The 9,298-nt window shown below is 52.1% G+C and overlaps 2 pseudogenes; both read left to right on the forward strand.

Moving 5' to 3' along the window:
- The first annotated feature begins 256 nt into the window (after positions 1–256).
- Positions 257–2,125, forward strand: LOC146183750 (uncharacterized; annotated as a pseudogene).
- A 1,913-nt stretch (positions 2,126–4,038) lies between these two features.
- On the forward strand, positions 4,039–5,633 carry LOC146183751 (uncharacterized; annotated as a pseudogene).
- The last annotated feature ends 3,665 nt before the right edge of the window (positions 5,634–9,298 follow it).

The following is a 9,298-nucleotide window of genomic DNA, read 5'->3' on the forward strand; positions in this document are numbered from 1 at the left end:
TAGGACATCGTTTAGCCCCGCGGCTAATATCACCATATGAGTCTCCTTTCAGCCGGCGCACGGATCGGACGTGCTCCACGACCGTTCCAAGGCATCGCTGTTTCCCATCAGCCGCGCCGCCCCCTAAACGGGCCTCCCGAGACGCCACGCGTCTGCAGGGGAGCCCCACCAGTTTTGAAGCCTTCGCCTCGCCACCGCGGTGCCAAGTCTAACAGAGACGAGGCCCGTGTCGGCCCCGGTCGAGGATCCCTCGGCCATGGCTGCTCCAAATCAAGTGCCCGGATACGACCCGCGACCCTACGGATCGTAAACATGGATACGGTCCAAACCGAGGATACGGCTCAAACCGAGGCACCTCCACCTACTGAGGAAGAATACCTTCAAGATATGGTCCGCGTCTGGCGCGGACGGAAGAACACGGCGGCGACAACGAGGAATGCCGGTATTGGTGTGGTCGACCAACAGGCGGCGGCTCACTCCGAGCATGCGCAGTGCGGGAATGCACTGCACACAATCTCGAAGCGCGCCAAGCAATTCCGATGGCGGCCGCAGAACACCCCACGCATCGAAAAGGACGACATGATCGCCGTGCTAAAACCACGAGAGACTCGACCTCAAGGCAACTTTCCGTCCTGGACAGGCCGGCGCTGCAATACAGAGCATCCTCGGGGATGATGCAAATGCGGGACTTGCAGTGTGGCCCGTCTAGGAACAAAACGTGCTGGTCTGTGCATTGAAATCAGTGGACGCAGCGGAGAAACTACTCCGGGATATTATGGTGCCGGTCGGAAGATGTCAGCTACCATTCCGGGGTCACCCCAAACTCTCCGGTGAGTTCTGTGAGGGCGTCATGAACGTCTCCCCAGACGAAACAAACGAAACTATGAAAAGAAAACTCAGTGCCGAACAAAATGTACTCTCTGTGCGCAAGCTAGGGGGATCGCCGGTCGCTTTGATAACGTTCGCTGGGACCAAGGTACCACGGACGGTGCTCTACAGCTACGAGCGGCTCCCTGTTCGTCTCTACAAGAAAACTGTACCTGTGTGCCACCGCTGTGGCACAGTGGGTCGTCGGGCCGACACCTGTCCGCGACCGCAGCCAGGGTGCTGTGGATGCTGCGGAATACAAGTTCCTGCTGCCAAACCTGACGGCCCAGCAGAACACCAATGTACTACGAGCTGCCTCATCTGCGGAGGAGACCACCCAACTGGAGCCCCCGGCTATGTCGGGTGGTTCCGAAAGGCCATCAAACCAGGCGGCCAGCCCGGATTCAAGCCTAAGCAGCTTCCTGCTTCGATGGCTGGCCAGAAGAAACCATCATCTGAGAAGCAGAAATCCAAGAAATCTCAAACTGGACCACCTAACACTCCTGAGTCCGGGACCATGGCGAGGCTCCCGGTCCTCAAGCCCGAGGACTTCCCGCCCTTGGCAACTGCTCGACCACAGGTGAGCAGTTGGAGCGGGGCAGTCTCGGGGCCCCCTCATCTTCGCTTCCCTATTGAAACCGCCCTACAGCAGCAGGTAGAGGAACTAATGCGCCAGAACCAAATTCTAGCGCGCAAAATTCAAGAACTGGAGGCCAGCAGGTAGGGCCATCCGAGCCCATTGAAACCGAGCCAGAAGACGAGGATGCCAGATCATCCGTAACATCCTGCCTAACTAGCGTCTCGCGGCAGTCTGCAGATGCGGTAATTGTATCAGTTCCCACTGCCGGCCACGAGGGCTTCGAGGCCCTGAAACGCCAGACTGAGCAACTAGAGGAGCGAGTGGCAGCCCTCCCGAATCAAATCATGTCGGCAGTCCGCGTGTCTTTCGAGGACATGTTCAAGGCGGCCCTAACGCAAGCACTCCCCGAAATTGTGGCCCATGTCACTGACTCGGTCCTTAAGGCAGTGCAGCCCTGGGTCAGCAGCCAAATTAAGAACACTTGCTGCGACTCCCCGCTCCTCAAGCGTAAGATAGCCTCCCGTCAGTCAGCGGAGGAAAACTGTTCAGGACCGGCTCCCTGTGGGTCGGCGCAGTCCCCGACTGGGGCTGCGCCGCCTACCGGCCTGAGCCAGGCCCCTGTCCCTTAAAATAAATACAATATGTCTAGCCGACCTAACAGGACAGCAAAAAGTTTTGAAAAATCGGAGATCATCCAATGGAACTGCAGGGGCTTCAGTGCATGGAAAAAGCGGTCACACCTCCAGCTCTACTTGCAGTCCCTGGGTGACATGCCGGCACTCGTTGCCCTGCAGGAGCCCGGCATGGATGCTAAATTCTCAGGCTACAGCACTTTCCAGGGAGGCCAGTCGACGTGCACCCTCGTGAGCAAAGCTTATACCGTAGTTCAGGTCGACTTAGACTTGAGCACCGAGCATGAATACACAATGGTCCGGGTGCTGCCTCTCAGATGCCACGACCCGTCAATACATATCCTCAATATATACTCCCCCCGCGTAAGCCACGCGTAACTTTCAGTGAAATTTTAGTTCGCGCGATCAAGCTTACAGACAAAAAACCCCTAGTGATCTTTGGAGACTTCAGTGCTCCAAGCCTTCACTGGGGCTGTCACTTCGAAAAAGCCAGGGGACGTAAGCCGGCGGAGCTCATCTCCACTCTTTTGCCTCACGTTGCTCACGAGGGGGGGGGGGGTACGCTGGGTGGGGTACGCTGGGTAACCGGTGACACGTGTCCTGACCTCTCTCTTGTTAAAAATACTAGAGACGCTGCATGGGAGAACTTGGGCGATTCTCTAGGCAGCGATCATTGCGTTCTCCGTGTTACACTACTCGCAAAGGCAGCGCGCAAAAAATGGGGTCAGCCAAGCTGACCGATTAGCACAAATTTCGAAAGCAAACAATCCCTCCGGTACTCTTTTCCGGCGGCTACGCGGAGTAGCCGCCGGAAACAAATAGACGACATTCGGAAACAACACGTCACTACACTACAAACTACCGAAGAGATCCCCGCAGTGGACACACACCTCCTGCACTTGTGGGAGGCGTGCCGGAGCTTAACTAAATGGTGGAAAAAGCAGAAGACTAATCGCAAACTACGCTCCCGCATAGCTCAACTCACAGAGCAGGCTGCGTAGTATGCTGCCCAGCTCTCAGATTCAAATTGGGTAGCACGCTGCGACGTTGCAGCTAATCAGATGAGTTCGAAGGGGACATGGCGTCTCCTTCGCAATCTCATCGACTTCTTTTAAAGGAGAGGGGAGACGCAAAAGCAGCTTCGGCGGGCTCTGCACGGGTACGAAGGTACGACGGCGCAGCTGGCGGACACCCTGTGCGACAGATATCTCTGTCGTACGGAGGACCCGACTGGGCCCGAGTACACATACTCTGGCAAGCTTAATCAAACACTCGATTCTCCTTTTGAGTTGCACGACCTTAAGGCGGCCTTAGCTAAGATGCGCCGAGGTACGGCTCCGGGACGGGATCGCATAACAGTGAACATGTTAGCGAACCTCCCGGACTCAGCGTACCTCCATTTGTTAGAATACATGAACCAAATCTGGGAAGGGCGTCCACTCCCTCCCGAATGAAAAACGTCCCTTGTGACGTTCATCCCCAAAGCAGGTAAGGCCGTGAATACGTACAACCTGAGGCCTATATCACTGACCTCGTGTGTGGGCAAACTTATGGAGACGCTGGCACGGGATCGCCTCTCTCCGTACCTGGAGGCCAAGGGCTTCTTTGCAGCAACCATGTTGGGTTTCGCCCGCATATGTCCGCGCAGGACATCCTCCTTCAGATACACAGAGACGTAATACAACCCACAGCTATGCAACGTAATGACAAAGCCATCCTCGCCCTTGATCTGAAGGGGGCTTTTGACAATGTTAAACACAGCAGCATCCTGGCCAACTTGAGTTCAACCAATTGCGGCCTAGGGCAATTGCAATTAGGGCCTACGCGTATGTAAGAGATTTCCTCTCTAAACGCCAGGCCTTTCTTCAGATTGAGGTCGAGGAGTATGGCCCTTACGTCATGGGAACACGGGGAGCCGCTCAGGGAGCGGTACTATCACCCCTTCTGTTCAACATAACTATGATGCGCCTCCCAAGCCAACTGGCACGGGTGGAAGGAATTCAACATGCATTATATGCAGATAACGTTACTATCTGGACCACCGACGGGAGCCTTGGGGAAATGGAGGAGCGCCTTCAGCGGGCCGCTTCCATAGTCGATGCGTATGCTATCGACTGTGGGCTCCAATGTGCTCCAGCCAAATCAAAGCTTCTGCATGTTAGAACGAACCCAAAGGATAACACAGCAATACACATCTCTTTGTCGGGAGGTCCTATCAGAGAGGTGGAGGAGCTCCGGATTCTGGGCCTGTTCATTCACCACAGATTCAGACCGGACTCCACCATTGCAAAACTCAAGAAGGTAGGCGAACAGGTAGGGCGCATGATTCACTGCGTCTCCAACAAGCGTGGCGGTCTGCGGGGCAGGGACGCGCTTCGGCTCGTCCATGCTTTCGGGACTAGCCGGATCCTCTACGCCGTGCCATACCTTCGCACTACTAAGCAACACGATGAGCGAATAGACGCCATCATCTGCAAGGCAACTAAGCGAGCCCTGGATCTCCCGGTGGCTACCTCTAATGCAAAACTCAAGACGTTGGGGTGCTCAACTCCTACCAGGAGCTGCGGGAGGCCCATCTCGTGAACCAGTATACGCGGCTCATGCAGACGGCACTCGGGCGCCGCCTGCTTAGCCACTTACGTATCCAACATGATTGCACTCCAGAGTAGTCGAGGCGTATCCCAGATCTGTGGCGCGATATCCTCTGGGTATCTCCGCTACCCCGTAGCATGGACACCGACACGCACGAAAGCAGACAACAAACGCGTGCTCGGGCGCTTGAGGGGCGGTGCGGCTCCCGACCCGGTGTATATTATTTAGACATAGCAGGGCCGTCGCCAACGGGATTTTACACGGCCGCTGTTGTTCACCGGGAAATGCACGTTGATGACTCTCCTTCCGAGCACAAAATTCAGCGCGAGCCGAAGAAGTAGCGAAAGCGCTTGCTGCCGCGGACCCGAATTCAAGGATGATCATAACGGACTCCCGAAAAGCATGTGTTCATTACTTAGAAGGGGAGATCTCCCCCTTAACGAGTCGAATTCTACGGCGGACTGCCACAGCTCCAACGTCAAAGAAAATAATTCGGGCTCCTGGCCACCAGGGCTTACGAGGTAACGAAACCGCTGACGCGGCTGTCCGAGAGCTTACTCACCGGGCTCCTCATCAAAGCTCTTCTGACTCGGAGAAAAACCAGCCGCCTCTGCGGTTCAAAGAAATCATAAAGTATTATAGCGAAACCCACCTCCTTTTCCCGGCTCCTGCAAAGGGGCTGAGTAAGGCGGAGGAATGAACTTTAAGGCGCCTGCAAACAGGCACTCTACTCTGTCCTGCAATCTTAAAGCACGGATGGGCGATGCCCGCACTGTGGAGAGACTTGTGATGTCTTCTACATGATGTGGGCATGTACTCGAAATCATCACCTACCCCCTTCCCCTACCCCTTCCCGAAAGGCATGGGAGACTGCCCTCCTCAACTGCTCCACACTGGAGTCTCAACGAGCTCTGGTGAAACGGGCGCGAGACGGGGCCTCGTCATGCGGTGTCCTGGACTAGGGACGCCGACCATGTAGTGGGGCCACTCTGTGGCTCCCAAACTCCAATTAACCAATAAACGTTTCCACCACCACCCTATCACCATATTGCGCTCTGCGGAATTTTTCAACAGCCTATTTTTACTCTCTTTCACGCTGCCCTCATTGTAATCCCTGAGAAGGTTCCAACTAACACTCGCTTGTCACCCTTTACACATCCCAAGATATCTCGGTTGCAGCTGCTCATGTTAGAATATCCAGCGATAAGCACCTGGGCATTCTCTCTCCCTCTCCAAACTGTTGGCTCCTGCTTTCGGTTATCTGTGTCCTTTTCTCTGGGATTTTCATTCTTCCTCATTTCTTTCTTTTTTTCCGACTTCTAAGTAGCTGCTTCTAAATAACCCCGTCGGTTCGAATCTGCCTGACCTACCTTGCTTATGCCTTCCATGCCAGTGCTGGTCCCAGTCACGTGGCCCGCACCGGAATGTTCGTCCTCGTTGTTTCCAAGGACAAAATCCTCCAGACCTACTTTGTTTATGCCTTCCATGGCAGTGCTGGTCCCTGCCACGTGGCCCGGACTGGAATGTCCGTCCTCGTTGGTTCCAAGGACAAAGTCAGCCATTTTGTTTCTATTTGAGGAAGCTGTCCTAGCAGTTTCTGATTTTCTGCCCTTAACAAACCTACTTCATTTTCTAAATCATCCACACGAGACACTAAACTGCCCTTTTCTCGTTCAAATCTATGAACGCCTAGAAAACCTAGCTGCCGGCCCGAAAACCTAGGTCTCGAGGGAGAGCGCGCTTCTCTTCTCTTACGGCCTCTCCAATGGGGTCTGTTTCCACCGCCCGCCGCGCCTCCGTGAGGTCGCTACCGCCCTACTGCTGCGCCTGTGATACCGCCGTTCACGCTCAAGGGAAACGAGCACTCGCTCTTCGCTCCGCCCGCATCAGTTGCAACCCGCAAGTCCTGACATTTTACCCCTGATGGCTTATACAAAGACGCCGTATTCAGCGTCTAAGATTTATCTGTATGAGGAATAAAATACAGTCAATAATCCGCGCGCGCACGCCTTCGTCAGAGTGGCCGTGCACGGTCGAATGAAGCCTCGCGTACTCTTACCTCAACACTTTTTGCCCCTAAATTTTGTACCGAAATAAATGTACCAGGCTATGCAATGTGCCCTTGAAAGATGTAAGTAGGTGTAGGGCGACCTGACGCGAGTGGATGGGTGGATATTTTGTCAACCACGACCGTTTTCGTTCAGAGCAAAAGAGGACAGGCGGAAATTCATGTCGCATCTCATATGCAGAGTAAGGAACCAAATTTACGCATATAGGTAAAATTTTAGTTGTCTAGTGGAGTACTGTTCTAGCTTCGCTCAAAACATATCAGTCAGTTGAAAGACCGAAGATGTATTTGTAGTCTCGCTACAGACGCACATGTATGACAGACGTAGTCTGTTTAATACATAAACAACTTTTAATCAAGGAAATAGGCGTAAACAGTTATGCATAATTTAAAAGAGCGGCAAACACTAAAAAAAAAAAATGGCCCTTCAAAGTTACACATTGTACTGATCAATTCATCAAAATTCCACCTGCGGCTAGAAAATTCACAGTCTCAAAATCTTCCCTGCACGGCTTGTGCACATAAGGAGTTGGCCTCTCGTTCCTGTCTGTCACTTTCTTGGCATAATTAATTGAGAAGAAGGATTCTGAGAAATGTTTCAAATATCAAAGAAGCGGCCATAATAAAATTACTTTTGTCAATTCCTTTCGGGCAACTCAGTTTTGAATTATCAAGTGCTGAATGAATCAGGCTCTTAAGTACTTCGATAACATTTGTGTGCAGTAGGTGCACGGCAGCTTTTACAAAAAAAAAAAAAAACTTGTCCGATAGGGCAACAATAAGCTCTGTTTTCGGGTAATGCAGTCCACTAGAATATTGTCCTCGTAAAAGAGTGTACTCATTGCGGCTGCTTCTTTCGCTAGTTTCAAGAAGAATAGCGCAAGCGTCACACCCTAAGTTGATTAACTTAGCGATATATCCAGCGACGTACGGTAAACCGGAATATGTGACAGTGGGTAATGGGATGGCAGGAGATGTCACTTCCTTCAGTGCTTCGGTTACTGATTGCGGCACAGCAGAAATTATTATTTTTTGGCATCGATGCAAGGTGCTTTGATTTTGGTCTCAGATGAAACGTTCGTCTTGACAATGTATAGTGAAGTGCCGCTAGCTATTACGGTTTTCGCATCTAGCATGTCGTTCCCTTCCGCACATTAGCCTTACTTTCCCGAAGAGAGCCTCAATGGGGTCGCTATAAGGCTTGAATTGTGTCTTCAATGGGGATCCGGTAGAAACGTCCCCGGAAAAAAACGTCCTCGGAGCAAATGTCCCCGGAAGAAACGTCCCCGGAAAAAATGTCCCTATTGGCGAAGTAGGAAAAAAATGTCCCCGAACGGGGCTGAAGTCTTGCGCTATAGGACGTAGGCTGCGTTTCCCCGTGGCGAGCTGTAATGATGAAACATGCATGTTAACTTTATTACAGCGGTTTCACCTGTCGACTTGGAATTGACCGCGAACATCGAACTGATGCGGGCATTCATTACAGAAAATAATTATGGCAGCGGTAAACCAGTGACAGCGCCTTGTCTTCACTTTGTTTGCGGGGAAAAGAGGAGCTGACCACTGGCTTTACCGGAGAAGCTTGGAGCGATGATTTAATATGTCCATGATGCACGACCGGTTAAGCCTTGTTCTGCTTATACCATCATCACCATTATGACTATTCTACACCAGCATCAGAAGAACGGTTGAACCTCCTCACCAGAAGGTCTTGAAAGTAATTTTAGTGAGTCTTCTGCTTTAGGCGGTTTTTATTTTTTTACCTACCCTGTCCTTTCTTCCTGTGCTCACCTGTTAGACTTCGTCCACCGCTTCCTCACTACACCTTTATTTCCGCCGCCCCAGTTCAGTGCTTCAGATATCAGAAGCAGATACTAGGGCTGGCAAACACCTTTTCCTTCCTTTTGAATAAATAATAAAATAACCACACACTACTACTACTTCTCTCGAATAGTCGGGCAGTTAACGAAGGGTCAAAGTCTTTCCCTCCGATTCTATGCAGCCACACTTTTCTTCTGGTCAGGTTCTGTTTCCCGCGAGGGATGCAGAATAGCCTCTTGCCGTCCTCCGTCCGGTTTCGGCCCCCAACCGCACAACAAGGCGTTTCGGCCCTTCCGGAACGAGACTATCAAAGCACTGTGCATGTGCTGATATCACTTAGATCTAAAGAGCGAATAATGAAATGAATTCGACGAAAATGAAAAGATTGCGGAGCGTAAGCAGAGCAGGCGAAACTGCGACAACCGTCCGCTTTGTCTACGCGCGCTCTCTGCCCGGCGCGTGGGAACTTTCATGGCGGCATAGGGTCACATGTCACGGATGAGCCAATCGCTGGCGTCGTCGGCTGGATCAAAGCCTTTCCATACTTTAAAATTATTGAAGGACTTTAGACAGGGCGAGTCCAAATTTCACGGGTGCCAAATTCAAAGGCGGATTTTGCACTCCGTGGAAAGATATAGGAAAATTTGGGTCGCGTCCACATATGTGTACGCAGCTCCTGAAGAGGATAGATTGTGGATGAACGGACTTCGAATTGTTTGCTTTAAAAAGCTGGTTACT

The sequence above is a fragment of the Amblyomma maculatum genome, chromosome 7 (genome assembly GCF_055883805.1).
Source record: "Amblyomma maculatum isolate TAMU_Amacu chromosome 7, ASM5588380v1, whole genome shotgun sequence".
Taxonomy (NCBI): Eukaryota; Metazoa; Arthropoda; class Arachnida; order Ixodida; family Ixodidae; genus Amblyomma; species Amblyomma maculatum.